Source organism: Hemicordylus capensis, chromosome 1 (genome assembly GCF_027244095.1).
Source record: "Hemicordylus capensis ecotype Gifberg chromosome 1, rHemCap1.1.pri, whole genome shotgun sequence".
NCBI classification, from domain to species: domain Eukaryota; kingdom Metazoa; phylum Chordata; class Lepidosauria; order Squamata; family Cordylidae; genus Hemicordylus; species Hemicordylus capensis.
Genome location: NC_069657.1, coordinates 208,737,593 through 208,757,790, shown reverse-complemented (window position 1 = coordinate 208,757,790; position 20,198 = coordinate 208,737,593). Strand labels below are relative to the sequence as shown.

Genomic DNA, 20,198 nt, shown 5'->3' with positions numbered 1-20,198 from the left:
TCAAAGGAATAAGAACTAAGATCAGTAGCAAGCCAGCTATAAGTCAATGTCCAAACCAGTAAAAATGAATGGAAATGCATAACATTTTCAGGCAGAAATCCTGCCTGTGAAGAGGCAGTCTAGAGTAAGGCCAATGAGGCTATTCTCACATACACCTTAACCCAAGGGAATCCCAGCCTGGGTTAGGCTTCACATGAGAACTGCCGGGATTGTGCCTAAACCCAGTGGGACAGCACTACCTAGCCCCGCTTTTAAACCCAGCTCTTAGCCAGGGTTAAGTGCTTGAGTGAGCCCTGAACCTGGGCTCCAGTATCGTGTGTTCACTGGGGCTATGTTTAGCTCCAGCGGACACAGAGAAGGGTGCCTAAAGTGCCTGCCTCCTTGGGGAATCCCCCAATGCATCACACATGTTGCACGGTTCATTGTGGGATATATGGAGGCCAGAACGCATCATGGCACAAGGTGTGGATCATCTGGGAGCACAGTCTGTGCTCCCAGCAACAGGTCAGCAGTTGTCTGGAGGGAAGGCGAGTTGAACCAGCCTTCCCTCCTGCCCGCCTCCTGCCTCACCCTCCTGGTTGTGTGAACCACCTTAATGTGAAGCATTTGTGTTCCAGAAGTATTCATTCTTAATAACCTGATTCACTTATATTATTATTCTTAATTCATTACGTTTCTATACCGCCCTATGCAAAGGCTTTGGGCAGTGTAAGGTAAAGGAAAAGTGTGCTGTCAAGTCAATTTCAAGTCAAAACCTACAGAGCCCTGTGGTTTTCTTTGGTAGAATACAGGAGGGGTTTACCATTGCTGCCTCCTGTGCAGTATGAGATGATGCCTTTCGGCATCTTCCTACATTGCTGCTGCCCGATAGAGTACTAGCAGGGATTTGAACCAGCAACCTTCTGCTTGTTAGTCAAGCATTTCCCCACTGCAACATTTAAGGTGACAAAACAAAAAACAAAAACACAAAAAACTCCAGCCAGTTAAAATGGTTAAAAGCCATATTAAAACAATTTTAGGAACAGTTTAAAACCGGTTTAAAACATTTAAAAACAATTAATGAACCTATATGACACATTCACCACAATTCAGTTTGGATTTAAGCATGCTTAAATCTATTTATTTAAAATATGCTTATTTAAAAAATAAGTCCATTATGAATGGTTTTTCTTCTCCACACATTTGTTCAGTTGTGGCTATTGGTCGGGGCATTGCAGAGCCACCATTTCCCCACAAATCCAATAATTTGTGTTTCTACAGTTTCTCCTGCTGTAACATGCCTTGAAGGAAGTGCATCCCAGAAGGATGTATTACTTCACCCAGCACATAATTAACCTATAGAATCTGCTGCCTCAAGATGTAATGGCCAGTCGCATAGCTGGCTTTAGAAGGGGATTAAACAAACTCATGGAGGACCGGTTTATAGACTCTATTAATGGCTCCAAGTCATGGTAGCTATATACTACCTCCTGTTGCTGAGGAACAATGCTGAGGAACAATGGAGGCATACTTTCATCTCCTGCTTGTGGACTTCCCAAAGGCATCTGCGTTAGACACTGTGAGAAACAAGAGGCTGGACTGGATAGGCCTTGGACTGATCCAGCAGGGCTCTTCCTATGATCTTATGCCTTCTAACAAGGTAAATGAGGAGAGAGGAAGATATTTTCAGATGATGCATTTACACAAACAGAAGACGAATCTGAATTCAAGACGGCCCCCTTAACATTTTCACCTCTACAAGAGGTGAAAAACAGGTTATATCTGTATCTACCTCAAAGGAAGAGGACTCTGAATTTAAGATGACCCCCCTATTTCTAACATCAAATAGCTTCGGAAAAAACTAGTCTTGTATTCAGGTAATTATGTAACTGTAGCTTACCTACCCACTCAGCACATACACTGCTGCTGACATTAAAGGCTGTATGCAGGGGAGGGGAGGGCACATGATGCTAAAGTTTGTTCCTGCATGTGTCTGTTCCCACAATAGAGCACATGTTGGCTTGTGTGCTCCAGCGGATACATGCCCATATCAAATAGGAACCTGCCCTCAGTCTTCCTTCTGTGGGGCAACATGTTATAATTGCTTCCTTCTCTCATAGGAGTGCAGATGCAAGGAGGCCATGGAAGTATAGCTGTGCAACCAATAAGTCAATTCTCTGAATCCTGCGAGTACATTGCTATGCAGCTATAAGGTGATTTCCCTAAATTATGGTTGCCTCTCAGGGTCCATGTCTTGGCTATTCTGGAACTCGAATTCCTGCGAACAGGAGCTAGAACTTTGCTCGAGCTTTATGTCCTTCATGAAGGGCTGGCAGCTTTGTAGAAATCAATCCATTCCATATATCCCCTGTACTGCAACTGCGCTTCTCTCTTAGCCAGATCCTTAGCTTGATAATAGATGGGGGCCTAACAGTGGGTCATAGATACCTTGTAATTGGCTTGTCAACCCATAAGCTGTAGCAGATGTTGCAGACTGTGCTGTATAAACAGTTAGATGGCAGGACTGATAGCGGGATACTGGCAAACAAGCTGTTGGGCCTCCAAAGGAAATAATTTGGACAGGAACCACTCATTTTGAACAAGCAGATCTATTGATTTAAGGCTGCTTCATATATTTTGCTTTATGTATGAATACACACAAGATGTCTGATGTGCCTATAAAATTGTACTGTACGGTATATGTAACAACTGCATGTTTCCAGCCATTTGTGTCATATGCGCATCAGAAATGCTAGTGGCTCCTTTGCAGAGGTAAATTTCATTCAAATATTTTTTTAGGGGGGAAACTAAGCCCAGTTCAGACTCCACCCTTTCATTTTTCTCTGCCTCCTTCCCGGGCAGTGTAAATGGGATGAACCATTTCAAGAATTTTTTCAGGGTTGCTGAAAAATTTCTCATGCCTGCAGCTGCCAGTGACTCCCCATAAGCCCTCACATAATGGCACTGTATAGTGTCATTCATTCACAGGGCGTTCTCAGGGGAAATTCATGGCAGCCAGCAATAGCTGGCAGAAAGCGGCTGCTAAGAGATCCACAGCACCGTTTCTGCTTCAGTTGCTGCCATGAAAAAGAACAGAAGTGGAAAAGGACAACTGCCTGCCACCAAGCAGTGGTAAGCTGCCCCTGAAACTTCCTTGGAGTATCTCTAGAGCCTCCTCAAAATCATCCCCATTCTGGACATCTTGAATTTTGACCTCCACCCCAAATTCTAGGCCAAATATTCTACAACTAGCTGGCCTGGGCGCAGAGCATCTGTGCCTCTTGTTTGCCCCTCGTTCTCCCCCCCCCCATTCTTGGCCATCCCCCTCTCCTCTTCCCTCCCCCTCAGCTCTTCCCCCCATTCTTGGCCCATTTTGGGCCGCCTTCTTTCTTCCCCCCCCCACCGCTTTTCTTCTTTTTTTAATAGAATTTTAATTTTCAAAATAAAAAGTAGATAAAGGAGAGATACAACAATAGTGTTCAAAAGTATCAAGCAATACAAATTTTTAAAAAGGAAAGGAAACAGCAACCTCTTCCCACACTTTTCACCGTCCATAGTTTGATAACTAAATAAATAAACAACCTAACATTTCATAATTACAGATATGATAAAAAGCCAATTCTATTGAGTAAAAAAGAATCATTTCTATAAAAATCATTTTTATTTTAAAAATCATTTCTTTAAAAATGCCAAGTTAATGAGCAGAATAACATCCTTTTCTGCAATGTTTTATGCCATTTTTTTGCCTTGTGTACACAAAAGAACATAAACTGAATAAAAAGCAACCACCACCACCCCGCCGCTTTCTTTCCCTGCTACTTCCCCCACCCGCCACTGCTTTCCCCACACACAGCACTTTCCCCACTGCCTCTTTCTCCCACCTATCCATCCTTGGAGCTTTCCCTGGCATTACTTTCCCTGCCGCCTCTTTCTCTCACCTGTCCATCCTCAGCACTTTCCTGGGTGCCTCTTTCTCTCACCTGTTTCTCTCACCTGTTCGCTTTTTCTCGGCAGCTCAGTCCTGAACTCTGATGAGAGCTGCCACACATGGGATTAGCAACGGGTACGTCTTAGAGAAATATACAGAGAGCTGGAAATTGTTTGCTCAGCCCTGGGGGTGGGGGTGGGGAAAGGCTCCCTTCTTTTCCTAGTATAAGGAAGACAATATAGATTCTGCTTCTGATTACTAGCCCAACCCACAGAGAGTGTTTGATTCTCTAAGAAATAATTCATAGTGGCAATGGCCATAAAAGCACATTTGGCATCATGTAATATGTAACATATCCATTTCAAATGCTAAACTAGATGCATATAAAAATGATAGCCAATTAAAATAGGCATTCATTTTTGAGTTGACACTTGTGACATAACATATATTTTTAACAAATAAAAAGAAGTTATAAGAATAGTCTCAAACATCTGTGACAAGTATGCAGTAAGTTTCTAGAAGAAAAGTTCATCTTAAAGAAACAGTCTCAGTATATGAGGATATAGGATGACCTTCCTTTCACACAGTACCGTACATGAGTGGCAACAATAAAATATATTCTCATAGGGATGCATGTAAAGATGTTGGTTAATGTCTTTTAGTTAATGAGTAGGGAGAATCACAGAAGTATCATTTGGGTGTACTTACTGAGAACTTTCCCCAATCCAAACACAATACACTTGCCTATAAGGATCCAACTGATTCAGCTGAATACATCCCCCAAGGCACATTTCATTCAACTGGCTTGTGTGTGCTATTGCCATCGTATAACTGTTGCTCAGAGAAAATGCTCCTAGTAAAGTAGTCTTTTCTGCTCTCTCAACAGATGTAACAGTGGCCATTTTATGCTTTGTCTTTTTTTCTCTGGGTTTCTTTCATAAGGCATGAGAAACAATGGGAATGCGGCTTTTTTCTATCCAGTTCATTAGTAAGAATTAGAAGGAAATAATCCCTGAGTTCAGTGGCTGACATCCTGACTAACAAAATACCAGTGCTTCTGAAAGAATCAGCTAACTCAGCAGTGGAGGTAGAGTTTTAATGACATTCCCTTTCCAGGAAGCACTCTGTGCCACCCCAAAATATGCAGCCCTTGGGGCATCTCGGGAAGCGGAGGTCATTGAAATCCACCCCCCACACACATGTACAGTAGCACTGATGCAGCATTAGTCTGAAGCTCTTCAGAAGCACTGGTGCTTCTCCTGTTGCACTGGTGCTTCATTAGGGTGTCAGCTACTTTTTAATAGCTGCAAAAAGGTCCATCTTCTCTTTACAATTCTGCTGCCACTCTAGACCTATGCACACTATGTTCAATGCATGTTCATGTCTATGTACCTATACATGTGTACACATGTATGGTTATTTGCATGTGTTGTTGAATGTACATACAGCAAAGTCAGCGCACATACAGTCAATCACTCAAAGCCATGTTCATGTGTATGGACATGTGTATGCATGTACAACAGAATGGCCTCTGTCTTTAGTCATTTTGTTAGAAACCATCTGCTTGGAACTACAATTTCCTTAACACTTTGAGCATGAAAGAATTTAACGTAAATAATTTTCTTATAGAAAACATTGGGAACTAGCATGATTTCTGTAACATTTCCCCCCTTCTGCATAAACAGTGAAATGTTCCGAAGGGAATTCACTTCTTTCATTTGAGCTACTGTTGCTCAATTCCTGGCTTATAATGAAGCCACTATGAGTAATAAAAGAGAGAGCCTTCTGGTTGGAAAGCCATATATAAATAAAGCAAGCATTTCCATGCAGTTGGAGCATCTAAGGCTGCGATCCAAAACCCACTTCCTCCAAGCAGGTAGGACCCATTGATCTTTATGGGACTTACTTCTAACTATACATTCTTAGGATTGTACTGTCATTAGTTTGCTTATTTTCTCTGGTAATATTTGAGCAGCAGTACTTGGGGAAACTAATTCAAAGGATTCCCTAAACAAGGTTTGCAAGTAAGTAAGTAAGTAAGTTTATTGTTGTAACCACAGCTCATAACACACATATTAAAGCATAATAAAACAACATAAAACATAATAGCTAATGCATCATGCTTAAAGAAAAAAGAGATGGCATAATAAGACATTAAAAAACATAACTAGCTAAACAACATGCATGGAAATAAAAAGAGATATAATCCTAAATACCTAACTGTAGTTACAACTCTGATGGGTACAACTTATATAAGAGAGCTAGTCCTGGAACTACAACTTAGCCAGATGTGTAGCAGGGCTAGCAGATACAGTTCTCTGCCTAATTTTTAAAGGACAATAAGGCAAAAATGGACTCTTGATAACTAACATAAGGAAACACATCTGCCAGTAATTAACACATTACCGGTTAGAACTCAGAACTCGTGAATTTATCAATAATCTGACCCAGTATTTTTTATCTTATTGTTCCATAAAAGGAGCAGTGCAGGACCCAGTGTTTAATGTCCTCCACTTGCCCCTGGTGACAGGGGCAGAGATGCTGTGGAGACGCTGTTCGAGGGAACTTTGTGAAACCTACCCTCAAGATATGCCGAGGGCATGGTTTGAAAACATGAACTGGTAAAAACCTTCCTTAGTGGTGCGCTGGTGAGGTTGAGTAGGTACTGCAAAGTGGATCTGGTTGTGGTTTTTTTGAAGCGAGGATACCATAGGGAGAATGTTGAACCAAACCTGCGTCTTGGCTGGCATCCTGCTCAAGGAGCCAAGCACGGATTTTCCCTACCCCATGACTTAAGTTCCACTAGTGAAGGCAGAGAGCACATTTGTAGAATATGAGGTGGGGGTTGTTAATTTTACCCCCAGTAGGTAAACAGCAGAGCACTAGGGAAGAATACACACTCCAGTACAGAGTAGTTAGCACAGAGTTTAGTTGTTGCAGCTTGACTATTGTAATGCGCTCTACATGGGGCTGCCTTTGTACACAGTTTGGAAACTTCAGTTAGTTCAGAATGCAGCAGCCAGATTGGTCTCTGGGGCAATCCGGAGAGACCATATTATGCCTGTTTTGAAACAGTTACACTGGCTGCCAATATGTTTCCGGGCAACATACAAAGTGCTGGTCATTACCTTTAAAGCCCTGAAAGGCTTAGATCCGAGTTATCTTAGAGATTGCCTTTTTCTGCATGATCCCCACCGCACATTAAGGTCATCTGAGGAGGTCCGTCTCCAGTTACCACCGGTTTGTCTGGTGGCGACTCAGAGGCGGACCTTCTCTGTAGCTGCTCCTTGGCTGTGGAACGCACTCCCAGTAGAAATCCACAATTTGAATTCTTTACTGGCCTTCAGGAGATCCCTTAAAACCTATCTGTTTGGCCTGGCCTTCCAGGCTTTTTAAATAGTTGTAATTGGTTTCAATGTTGTACTCTGGTTTTCAGTGTTTTTTCATTGTTGTGATAGTTTAATTGCTGTTTTATGATGTTTTAATTGTTAATCGTTGTTTTATACTGTTTTATCATTTTTGTTTTAATTGTTAACTGATTTTAATGGTTTTGTTTTAACTATAAACCGCCCTGAGCCATTTTGGGTGATATAAAAATTGAATAAATAAATAAAAATAAATAAAATAAATAATAAATAAATATTTAGAGAAAACACATGGAGATTCTTGTAGAACTTAATACTAAGTATTTATTGGTTAAGTACACTTTGGATAGGAAAGACCTAAACCTAATCTAAAGAAATACATAATGAATAGGTAAGGAGAGAGAGAGATGTTTCCATCTGCTCTCTAAGGAGAAAGGAAAAATTGTGAGGCTCAACAGGAAGTACCTGAAGAATCACATCAGGGGTCATAGAGTAGAGATAGGTAGAACAGTTAGGAAGACCCTTACTCACTATCTCTACTCCCAATGCCCCTAGTGGTCATTAGGATAGTTGGTGCAAAAGGTTAATGCACCGGAACACCATCTCCAACATATTTGCCCACTGTTGGTAGTGCCAGTAGCATGATTTAACTAGATGGTCTTCTGGAAGGTTGTCAAGTTTCTTTTAAAAAACTTGAATTTTTTAGGCTTGTGCATTTCGATTCGGGCACAAATGGATTTGTGCCCGAAAATGGCAATATCGGAGGATTTGTCTACAAATCGAAACCAGAATTAGACCTCTGATAATTTTCGTTTACAAACCGAAATGACCTCCTCTCTGATTCGAATTGTGTTTACTTCGGAAAATGCTTTGGGGCTCCATTTCTGCATTGCATTGCAAATTGTCCTTTTTGTCTCTCCAGCAGCAACTGACTGAGTGTTTGTCAGAAGGATTAGCATAGCAGAAGATAAGATATGCAAAAAGGGACAAAGCTTTTCTGAAGACAATGACATTCCCTTGGGCGATTTAGTTAATAGAAATGCACTGTATTGTGATGCAATTGTGTGCTGAGAATTAAATGATTATTTATTATTATTATTGTTGTTGTTGTTGTTACATTTCTATCCCGCTCTTCCTCCAAGGAGCCCAGAGCAGTGTAATACATACAGTTGAGAGTACTACATCTTAAGTTGAGAGCAGCCAATCCATTGGCAACTCTGTCTGGGCTGCTGAGATTGAAAGAGTTCCTCTCCCCCCCCCACTTTTCTCCCTCTTTATTATTTTGTATGTGATGATTAAGATTCCACATGCCCTGTCCTGTTTGCATTTAAAATATCTAAGCCCTTGCAGAAAACAAAACAAATTAACAAAATGCCAGAAAGGACACTACTCTTCAAGTCTCTTTCAAGGTATATGGGAGGCACAAGCTATTATGTTGGTTAAAGCAAAAAGCATACACTTGCTGCTAGGTTATTATTAACACACTGGGAAGTAGCTCTTCTTTTACAATTGGACCAGCTCAGAGTGCACCCAGTAATATTTTAATTTCTGAGCTCTGATGAGCTTAATTCCAAGCAGGTATTCAGTTTCTACACTTACAAGTGGGGCTACCAGATGTTCGAGGCCAATGGACTCAAAGGGGCAGCCCTACAAATATAATATTTAATATGCAATGTCAGTTTGGGTGTTCCATTCAATTTCCTGGAGAGATCTTGCAAAACCTTCTTATTTAGGTTGAAGACCCAATCAGTTCTATACTTCGGCTCCTGCCCAGTTGCTATGTAATTCCACAAGTTCTCTAATTGCCTGCCACCACCCAGACTCCCATGGAATTGGCCTAAGGGCTGCTTTCTTAGGAATTGTGGAAGTTGGAGTGTCGTTGGGGCAGATTTGGGGCAGAACAGTGGGTTGGGTGGAAGTGCCCCAAGGGGTGCCTGCCACCACCCAGACTCCCATGGAATTGGCTGCTTTCTTAGGAAAAAAACATTTTATATCCCGCTCTTCCTCCAAGGAGCCCAGAGCAGTGTACTACATACTTAAGTTTCTCCTCACAACAACCCTGTGAAGTAGGCTAGGCCGAGAGAGAAGTTTCTGGCCCAGAGTCACCCAGCTAGTATCATGGCTGAATGGGGATTTGAACTCACGTCTCCCCAGTCCTAGTCCAGCATTCTAACCACTACATCATGCTGAGTAGTGTGGAGAGTCTTTGGGGCAGAAAGGGGTCTGCTGGGGCAGAACAGTGGGTTGGGTGGAAGTGCCCCAAGGGGTGCCTGCCACAACCCAGACTCCCATGGAATTGGCCTAAGGCTGTTTTCTTAGGAATTGTCAATGTTGGAGTGTCTTTGGGGCAGATTTGGGGCAGAAAGGGGTCTGCTGGGGCAGAACAGTGGGTTGGGTGGAAGTGCCCCAAGGGTGCCTGCCACAACCCAGATTCCAAAGGAATAGGGCAAAGGGCTGATTTTTTGTGATTTGGGGAAGTTTGAGTGTCTTTAAGCTTTTCCTGCAGAGGGAATAATGGTGGTTTCAGCAGCCCCATAACTGCACTTGGGAGGGCACTGGTGTGGCGCTGAGTGAGTGGTGGTGTAGTGCACAGAGGGTGCCAACCAACCCCCTGGATTCCTAACCCATTGGGGTATAGGGCTTTGTTGTTTCTGAGGTGTCGAGTTTAGATTCTCTGGTAGCAAATGAGATTTTTAATGAAAAACCACGAATCCACTCTCATATGCTACTAGAGAATCTACACCCAGAACACCTCTAGAATAACAAGACCCTGTACTTCATGGGTTGGCAACCCATGTGGGTGGTTGCCACCCTATGTGCACTACACCGCCACTTGCTCTGGGCCACCCCAGTGCCCCCCAAGTGGAGTTACGGGACTGCTGAAACCTCCGTTATACCCTATGAGGAAAATCTGAAAGACGCGTAACTTCATTAATTCTTTAAAAATCAGCCCTTTGCCAAATTCCTATGAAAAATTTGTGGTAGCTTCCTTGCACCAACTGGGCACTACTACCAACCCCACTCCACTCTGGGCCACCCTTTCCCCCCACCCCACATGAAGCTATAGTTTTCCTGAAACCTCCATTATACCCTATGAGGAAAACCTGAAAGACGTGCAAACTTCAAATATTCACCAAAAATCAGCAGTTTGCCCAATTCCTTTGAAATGTTTGTGGTAGCTTCCACTCATTGGGCACTACAACCCCCACCCACTCATTTGGCCTTGTGACCCATTTTTAATCCGAATTAATTTGGATTCGGATTAATCCGGATACAAAACAAAACTGGGGTGATTTGGAAGGCTTAATTTTGGACAAAATACAAAAAATGGGGTTGATTCGGATTTGGTACAAATTGAAACAGAAAAAATACAAAATGCACAACCCTAGAATTTTTAAGTTGGAATATGGTGTAATAACCTTGCTGAAATTAAGCAGGGTGAGAATTTTGTCAGTGTCTGGGTGGGAGACTGCCAAGAAGCCCCATGTAAACCACCTTGATTTCCATGATGGAAGAAAAGCAGGATATAAGTGTAATTAATAAGAACAGCCCTGCTAACTGACAGAGGCACCTTTTAAAGTGGTGATTCACTGATATTTAGCGGTGGGGGGAGCAACTGTCCCTTTCCAACCCCAGCACAGCATTTTTTGTTTGTTACTGGTGTCTACCTCCACCCCCCCCACCGAGTGTGAGACCTTTTGGGGCAGCGAACAAAATTCACTGAGGCTGTTCACACGAGCAGCTGTGCCAAGGCTTGGGCAGCCCTACCTGAGTAGGGCTGCTTATGTGAAGTGCTGGGATTGAGGCCAATCCTGGCATTGCTTCCCCACATAGCTTGGGATTTCCCCCCAACATTTTACCTGAGTAAAAGGGCACAAGTGCACCTGACTCATGGCAGAATCCCTCAATGCACCACACTCATTGTGTGGTGCATTGTGGGATATCTGGAGGCCAGGACACATTTCACAGAACACGCTTTCCAGAACACCAGACACTCTCCCACCACTCAAGCAATATGCTAAGGTAGTGTTAATCCAATTTAGTCACTGTTCCCTGCTGATAATTAATACCTGTCTTTCCCCACAACAGTGGAAACTCCAGCTTTGTATCATATGGGCTGAACTGGAAATTTATGCTTTAATGCTAGTCTGGGTCCTGATGATTATACCCTTTATACAAAACATCAGTGCCGCCCCCCTCACCTTGAGACTGATGGAGTCCTCTTCAACCAAATCTCAAAGGAGTCAAACTTCATGGGACTTTGCTTGGCACAAACAGCCACCAGGCTCAACCATTTCATCCTAAATGGAGCAGTTGTAGATGATCAGCCAGGCGAAATCACCTTTTTGTCAGTCTCTAGAATGAGCACCATCGACTACAAAATCACCTCCTTTGATCTGTTCCCTTTTCTGGGAGAGCCTAGAGGTTGTTCCTAAATTTGACAGTGATCACTTTCCAATCTTCCTTCAATTAACGTCCTTCACTCAACAAACCCATACTGAAGACTGCTATCAGCCCCCCATATCCCCGGTAGGGAGAGTCCTTTGCTGTGCCAAATGGATCCCCAACTAGTAACAGTTTGACCCATCTAGACTGCCACATCCCTCCAGGGATCTGGGGAAAGCACTTCTATGAACTACATGAGGATTCTTTCATGGAAAGTGGACGCCCTGGGGAAGCTATAGAGGACATGACCATGTGAACACCAGTGACAACATCTGAGATTAAGAGCCTTGTCGCCCAACTGAGACCGGGGAAGGCCCCAGGGGAGGACCTGATTCCACCTGAGGCCATTAAAACAATTTGGACTGGTGTGCCCCCATTCTGGCTTCACTATTTGCCTTCATTGATACACACAGCCATATCCCCAAGGACTGGGGGACAGTGATTATTGTCCCCATTTTCAAAAAGGGCAGAAAGAACAACCCTGCAAACTATAGACCCATTAGCCTGTTCAATACAATTTTAGCAAGCTTTATGTGAGACATCTGCATTGGGATTTATGGGATTGGCTGGAGCAGGAAAATTTGCTGGCAGAGGAACAGGTTGGCTTCAGGGAAGGCCAATGCACAATCGACCACTGCCTAGTACTCCAGCACCTTATTGAAAAATACTCTTCCTGCAACACAACATCACTTTAAGTAGCCTTCATAGACTTGAAAGTGGCTTTTGAGTCTATCTTGCAAGTCAAATTATGGGAGAAGCTGGAAGCCTCCTTGATTGACTGACAATTGTTATATTTAATATGCATGTGTGCGACATACCCGGACTTTGCTTGGCACAAGCAGCCACCAGGCTCAACCTTTTCATCCTAAATGGTGCAGTTGTAGGCGATCAGCCAGGCAAATTCACCTTTTTGTCAGACAGGCACCTCAAGGCATGTCGCAGACAGGCATGTCGCTCAAGGTAAGGTGAAACCCGCAGGGACATCTCAAAAGTGCCATCGAAATATGGAAGGGTGTAAAGCAAGGCTGCATACTGGCCCCACTTTTATTTAACTCTTACATTAACACCATGGTGGGCCAGCTCAACAACCTAGATTTCCACCCCACAAAACTTGCAGGAGCCCATATTTGCACCATACTATAATCAGATATATCAGTTACAGATAGTAACTGATTTAGAGAAGTTCAAACAGAGCTGGAAGGAGTATACTGAAAATCTGTACAGCAGGGATGTCAACATCCAAGATATTCTAGAAGATATTTCCTACTTGCAAGAACCTCTAGTATGGGAAGATGACGTTAGATCAGCACTCCAGTCATTACCCAGTCAGAAGGCTACAGGAATCAGTGGAATAGCTACAGAAATATGGAAGGCAACAGAAGAAGAATCAGTCAAGGTTCTAACCAAACTATGCCAGCAAATTTGGAGAATGACACAGTGGCCAGCAGATTGGAAGAGGTCAGTCTACCTACCCATACCAAAGAAAGGAGACTTAATAGATGGCACAAACCATTGCGCAATATCCTTAATTTCACATGCTAGCAAAATAATGCTCAGGATCATCCAATGCAGATTAGAGCCCTACATGGAAAGGGAAATGCTGGATGTTCAAGCTGTTTTTAGAAAAGGCTGAGGAACAAGAGACATCATTGCTGAAGCTCGCTGGATAACTGAGAAAGCCAAAGAATACCAAAAAGAAGTCAATAAGTGCTTTATTGATTACAGAAAAGCCTTCGGTTTCATCACCCATGTCAAGTTGTGGAATATCCTTAGGAAAATGGGCATCCCAGAAAATCTTATTGTTCTCATGAGAAACTATACACAGGACAAGAAGCCACAGTCCAAATGGAACATGGTGAAACAGACTGGTTCCAGATCGGCAAAGGAGCAAGACAAGGCTGTCTAATTTCTCTTTCTTTATTCAATTTACATGCTGAACATATACTGATTGGAAGAAGATGAGCGTGGTTTTAAAGTTGTAGGAAGAAACATCAATAACCTGCAATATGCTGATGACACCACTATGATAGCTTAGAATGTGGGTGATCTGTAAGCTCTAGTAATAAAAGTCAAGGCACACAGTAAAAAGAATGGGACTATGACTGAATGTAAAGAAGACTAAACTAATGACAACGGGTACAGCAACCAGCCTCAGATTTGACAATGAAGACATTGAAGTGGTGGATAGCTTCTGCCTTTTAGGATCGACTATCAACAGTAAAGGATCCAACAGTCAAGAAATACACTAAGACTAGCACTTGGTAGGGTTGCAATGAAGGCCTTGGAAAGGATATTTAGATGCCATGACGTGTCTATACCTACAAATATTAGAATTGTTCAGACATGTGAAAGCTGAACTTTGAAGAAGCAAAATAGAAGAAGTATTGACGCTTTTGAACTTTGGTGCTGAAGAAGACTTTTGAGGATACCATGGACAGCCAGGAAAACAATCAAATGTTTCATAGAACAAATCAATCCAGAATTTTCACTTGAGGCACAAATGACCAGGCTCAAACTATTATACTTTGAACACATTATGCTAAGATCTAGCTCCCTTGAGAAGTCCATAATGTTGGGAAAAGTTGAAGGAAACAGAAGAAAAGGACAACCAGCAGCAAGGTGGATGGACTTGATTATGACAGCAATGAATGCACCACTGAGAGACCGTAAAGGCCAAATTGAAGACAGATCATCCTGGAGAGAAGACACCTAAGAGTCGACACCAACTTGACAGCACCTAATCAACCAATCGATTAAAATCCAGCAGATGATGACTTCATGCTCATGCCCAGCACCCAACTCTATGAACTAACTCCAGACACCCTTTGCCAGCTGCCTCAGAGTGCTTCATGGCAGCTCCTACAGATTTACAGTCCCACAGCTTCTTGGCTTTTTACCTTGCCTTAAATGGATAAAACTCTTACTATGCCAATAGCTGCCTTTGTATGATTTTATGTCTTTTTATGCCTCCCCGCTTTTCATATAACTTTTAAACGCATTTTTCTTTTTTCTTTTATGCCTTTATGTTTTTTTAATGATGCTTTTTATAAACCTTTTATAAATACTTGTACCTATTTTTTACCATTATTAACTACTGTTAGCTGCAATCTTCAGATCTTGGCCATTAAGGATCATTTAGTTTGTGATCTTGCTTTTGTCTTAGAGAGCCATAGTTTTATTTTAAATTTTACTTCTATTTCTGATTTTTATAGTCTTTTATCATGGGCTTGTATTATGTTACTCACCCCCAGGCTTCTAATATCTGCCTTTATCCTTAATATGTAATATGTAATCACCCTTTATACATTATGCTGGTCTATGGCCATCATAAAGACTGATTTGATTTGAACACCACACAGCTCACGGGAGCGCCGGTCATGTGGGTGCACAAGCCATGGGACTGTTATCACCGCTGGATTGTGTGGGAGGAAGGTAGGTGCTAGCCTGCCTCCCCCCCCCACTAGCCCTCCCCGGCCAAGCAAAAGGTCATGTGAATGACCTTTTCCATCCATCCATCCTTCCATTCCTTCTATGTAAACCACTTGGAGAATTTTTGTTGAAAAGCAGCATATACAGTAAATATTCATAGTAGTAGTAGCAGCAGCAGTATTAATAGACATGAATGATTATATTGTAGATGTATTAGATATAATTGCTTCCGCCATTTTAAAAAATGAGGATCTCTTTAGCTATTAGAAATCGATACAAGTGTTACTTGGTCTCCAAATAATATCTGCATTTTATGATTACCTGTCACTAATCCCATGTGTGGCAACTCTCGTGAGAGTTCACAAGCGAGCTGCCAGGGAAAAAGTGAAGAGGCAGAAATGGACGGAGGGGGAAAGGGAGCAGTGCCAGGGAAAGCGAGAAGGTGGCAGGGGTATGTGTGAAGAAAGAAGTGCTGGAGAAAGTGGTGCGGGGGAAAGTGGGGGAAGGGGGAAGGAAGCGGCGGTGGTGGCCAGCAGGGGAAGAAAGCTGGGGGGTGGGGGTGGGGCAGCCAGTGGCCAGAAAAAGCATTTGGCCAGGTGGCTGGCCAGAGAGAAAAAACATTGGAGGGAGGAGGGCTGAGAATGAGGTCCAAGAACTAGAGGCACAGATGCTCTGTGCTCGGCCCAGCTAGTATGAAATTAATTTAGTAGCTTGCCAGCTGCCTCTCTTCCATCAACTAACTTAGTTGGTTTTCTTTTCAAAAGTTGTCCTGTCCATGTAAGTGCAGCAGGCCTGTGGGAGTATAGTAAGCAGTGGCATAGGAGTGAGGACCGCTTGATTCTTAGATTAGGAGGACATTGGCTTGAACCTCCTATACTTCCCTCCTCCAACCAGTGGCCCTGGTGAAGCAGGCAGAAAGAATTTAGTCCAGGGCTAATTTAGGCTCCACAGTGCTGGGCACTTGCCTTATTTCTGTAAACATAGTACGTAAGGGCTCAACTAGATCTTTTGCTAAACATATCTTTTGTGCTTGTGTTTTTTCTTCATTAAAAGAGCAGCTGCAAGGGCACACAATCAGGACTGGGAGCGTAGTGCCCTGGGAGGGGGCATTTAACCATCCCCCCTCAGGCTGCAGCTCTGACAAAAACAGCCCCTCAGCGCTGCTGCAAACTCTGATAGGGAAAGTTTCATTGACACCAAGGGGAGATTCTCTTCTGGAGCTTATAGCAGTGTCAGCAGCTTCCACAACTAGTTTGATCCTTACTCTCCGCAAGGAAGCAAAATCATCCATTCTTATTCCCCAATGTGATAATTCACGCGTAATCTGCATGACTGCTCTTGTAGCTGTACCCATTCTAGCATGTCTAACATTCCAGGCTATTGTTCCACATGTGCTTATTCAGCCCAAATAAGAAATATAAAAACACTCTGAGGGCATCCAATGCAACAGTGGCTCTCTCGCTCTAATACTTCCTCAAACAGTCCCATCGAATCCATTTTAGACAAAGCTGTCACCCTTTCTGGGGGCAGGGATTTTCTTTCTTTCACAATTTAGCAGATTTCAACATTCCGGATATTTAGCTCAAATATTTCCTTTGTTCTCTTTCATGCCTTTGCTTCTGCTAATATCCCCTCTGGATGCCTCTAAGCAACTCCCTCTCCTTCTGTTGGATTTTCACATTGCCTCTGTCAATACATATTGAAGGTGGTACATTCTGCTTCTGCTGAACTTTTAAAATCCACCCACCCATACCTTGCCATCTTAATGTTCCATGAAGTAATGATTTCTTGCTCTCATTCTGCCCCCAAACATGCTCTCATATGCAAAATATTAGGCCTCATTTTTTATCTGAAAGCTATATGGAACTCTTTAGTAAAGGGCTTCCTTCAGTTAAGCTCCACTTCCTTTGTGGACAAAAGGTTCTAATAGTTCTGGCCTGTGCTAAAAGCAATCTATGAAGGCAAGCCATCTTCTATTATCCATGCTTGTAATTACTGAAATGATAATGATTGAGATATTGAACTCTGCTGTATGCAAGCGCTGGTTTATCCCTTGAACTTCTTATTGCCTGCAATTAAAGTAAAATTTGAAATTACTCGACCTGGACTGATGGGACCCATCACAAGCGAACTTTCAGGTATGGCACTTGAAGCTGAAATAAGTTATCTCTCTAATTGCAAAATTCTTCATAAATCTTGTACTCCTTTACAAAAGGCATCATACTTTGTTGGATGTATGAAGCTGAAGGGTCCACCTTAAGTGGTAAAGCAGGGAAATGCTTGACTAACAAACAGAAGGTTGCCAGTTTGAATCCCCACGGGTACTATATTGGGCAGCAGCAAAATAGGAAGATGCTGAAAGGCATCATCTCATTCTGCACAGGAGGAGGCAATGGTAAACCCCTCCTGTATTCTACCAAAGACAACCACAGCCTCTGTGGTTGCCAGGAGTCAAAACCAACTTAATGCCACACTTTACCTTTTACCTTTATTGAAGAGGTGGGTGCTCAATGCAAAGGCCCAGGGGCATAGGCGGAACTGGGGGGGGAGGCAGGCAGGGCACGTGCCCTACGTGCCACTGAGGTGGGGGCGCCATGCCACCCCCACCCCAACCCCACTGCCCACCTGCCCAGCCCCAGGGCTCCTCAGCCACTTGCCTCCAGCTCCGGCCTAGGATCGGCAACGAGGCCTAGGATCGGAGCAGCCTACAAACTGCAGAGCTCTTCTCTCCCCGCCTCTCAGCTGATTGGCGGGTGGGCAGGACTTCCAGAGAGGACTCCCTATGGGCCTCCCTGAAGCCTGAACTCGGCAGGCCCCAGCAAGCCAGGAAGGAGGCTGGCAGAGCTCCCTGCAGCAGACCCTCCTTGCAGCAGAGTAGACCATCCAGCACAGCTTTTGCAGGTAGGCTGTGAATTCCTTTTTGTGGTTACCCCCGTATATAGGGATCTGCTTGCCATAGGGCTTTGATATGGGGGGTGGGGCGAGACTGAGAAGTCTCTGAATATTTAATTTAAAACAGACTGAAAAATGTGCTGGCTTTAAAAACAAAAACTATCTAAAAAGGCCTATAAGTGGCTTGTTTCATGTCAGAAAATTACAAAAACTTCTGGAACAAATATTTATTTATTCATTCTTTCTTTCATTCATTTATAAATGCACTTATGTTCAAGTTGTTTTGCAACCCAGAAGGTCTGAGTGAGAACTGTGAAGCATGTGTTGTGCTTTTATTTTATTTTATTTTTCTTGTTTGTGAACTGCTCTCCAATAACTTGCAGGGACTTCAGGGTAAATCTGGCCAACATGTGAATGCAGCACCTCCATTCCAGAGGAGATGTGTGTTAAAGGGCTTTAAAAGCCTCGTGTGAAAAACCTCCTGGAATCAAACTTTACTGAATTTGTTCAGAATTCTGAGAAAACAAACATAGGCTCACACTCCATGGTTGAAAGTCTCCTTTGCTAATCTGCAGCGAGGGGGCCATTTTAATAATTAGCGTTGCTAGTATGTCCTAGGCATTAAAAGTAGCATAAATATATAGTACTCAATGTATATCACTATATATTGTGAAGTGTCCGTGTGTGTATTCAGTGAAATGTATTTCCAGGCAGCATACTTATTTTGAAATATCAGACTTAAATCCTTGAGGGCCTGGGGTGCGTGGAGGCCCTGGACTTTGAGGGGCTGGGGGCCCATTTTAAAATCTCATCTTGGCCCATTCCAACCTTGCTGTGCTCCTGGCGGTCACCACACATGCGTTTCTGCACAACACCTGCACAAAAGAAACTGCCAGGTAGAAAATGTGTCTCTTGTAAATTGACCCTGAATTTTCGATCCATGACTGGGATATTTGAGAGTTAGAGTCAATAATAAAAGAACAGCACACTGCTTGTGACAGGAAGGGGCACATTACAATGATTTCTTAGTCTGGCAGGGGCTGGTTTTGGTCCTGGCAGAACTTGGCTGTCTGCTCCTTTTGCAAATGCCTCTGTCTAGTGTGGCAAACTAATGTATCCTCCTCCCTCTTGGTGTCAAAGTAAGCACTGGTGTGGTGAATGCACATATACCCCATCATGAGCCAACAGTCATCATAAGACAAAGGCTGGCAGGAATCATTCACTGGTTTATAGACACCCCCCCCCCTTCTTCCCCTGTTTTTCTAGTGGCTATTTGGGCAGGTGATCCTCTAGGACAAAGTCATGTTTTTTAAAAAGCATGAGATGAGACAGAGAAAATGACACTTGGAATCCTCGCATAACTCCTAACTGTTGTTCTAAGTCTTTTACAGAGATGGCTCATGTTTTCAGGTGTTGATCAACAACTATGTCTAGGTGGTACAGTGTTCCTTTTAACAAGGATTTCCAGACATTGTTGACTACAAGTCCCATCATTCCTGTTTGGACAGGGGCGCAATTTCAGTGCTTGCCCTAGGCGCTATTTTCCCTAGTTATGCCTCTGCCCAGGTGTACAATGACTTGATTCATAAAATATCCCCCCTTTATTTAGTGAAGGGATATTGAATTGTCTGAATCAAGGCTATTACGCAGATGTAAAGTACTCTACTTTAAACATACTGCATTATGTGCATAGGATGTTACCACCACCCACAAAGGATTATTGCCTATTAAGTGTCTGAATATGAACAAAACATAGGAACATAGGAAGCTGCCTTATACTGAGTTAGACCATTTTTATTCAGCATTGTCTACACTGAACTATACAACACTGGCAGTGGCTCTCCAAGGTTTCAGGCAGGAATCTCTCCCACCCCCACTTGGAGATGCCAGGCAATGAGCCTGGGACAGATGCTCTTCCACTGAGCTATGACCCCATCCCATAATGGGAATATCTTAGTACTCACATGTAGTCACCCATCCATGTGCAAACCAAGGCAGATGGGACAATTCATGCTCACTACCACAAGATGGCTTCTTGTAAGTTCCCCAATTGTAAGTTCCCTAAGAACTTCTCTGGCTCAAAATACAAAGTGAAGATTCTGGATATGTGTGGTTGGCACACTTTTTTACCTTATGAAACTGAAAGCCAGCAACTGCAG

The 20,198-nt window shown here is 43.1% G+C and overlaps 2 long non-coding RNA genes across 3 annotated transcripts in view; one reads left to right on the top strand and one right to left on the bottom strand.

Moving 5' to 3' along the window:
* The window catches only part of LOC128334892 (uncharacterized), a 27,515-nt gene extending 9,537 nt beyond the window's left edge, over positions 1-17,978 (bottom strand). The window contains exons 1-2 of one of the 2 annotated variants that reach the window (XR_008311444.1): positions 17,627-17,978; positions 11,475-11,573 (exon numbers count right to left, since the gene is read on the bottom strand). This is a non-coding gene — a long non-coding RNA (uncharacterized LOC128334892). The remainder of the gene's footprint in view (positions 1-11,474; positions 11,574-17,626) is intronic. The other variant, XR_008311443.1, reaches the window with a different exon arrangement.
* Positions 17,945-20,198, top strand: part of LOC128334896 (uncharacterized) — a 23,654-nt gene continuing 21,400 nt past the window's right edge. The window contains exon 1 of the long non-coding RNA XR_008311445.1: positions 17,945-18,048. This is a non-coding gene — a long non-coding RNA (uncharacterized LOC128334896). The remainder of the gene's footprint in view (positions 18,049-20,198) is intronic.